Genomic DNA, 540 nt, shown 5'->3' with positions numbered 1-540 from the left:
CACGACCATGGCAACGTGTCTGGCTACTACACGATCGACAATATCAGCGCCATCATGTGTGGCCTCCTGCCGTTCAAGTGGGCGGGGCGCTTGTACATTTTTGAGCTCACTCTCTGGCGCGTGCTCAGCGACGAGACGCTTGGCTATCGCCACACGTCCGAGGCATTATTGCTGCCACACTCGTCGGCGCCCGCGTACCTTGAAACCAAAGCCGTTGCGGCCAAGACAGCGTCCAGTGACGCCAACGCGGTTCTGGTACTGGCCAAGCGCGATGCGTGGTCGCGATTTGTAAAGAAATACCTCCGCGTGGGCTTCCTCGTCGGTGGGTTTCTCTACATTCTGAGCTCACTCTTCAGCAACATTGCGTACATGACGGTGACGGTCACGCAGAGCCTTGCGAATGACTTTTACTGGCCCAACTTTAACAGCTCGGGCGGCCATACGTTTCTCGCCAACCTCTTCAACACGCAGCTGCTCCTCCGCAATGCGCGCAACCTCTCGCTGAATGCGCCTTTCCTTGGCGACGTCCGCCAGTTGTAC

This window comes from Saprolegnia parasitica (assembly GCF_000151545.1).
Source record: "Saprolegnia parasitica CBS 223.65 unplaced genomic scaffold supercont2.212, whole genome shotgun sequence".
Taxonomy (NCBI): Eukaryota; Oomycota; class Saprolegniomycetes; order Saprolegniales; family Saprolegniaceae; genus Saprolegnia; species Saprolegnia parasitica.
The sequence above is the reverse complement of the archived record's forward strand: the minus strand, read 5'-3'. Positions refer to the sequence as shown.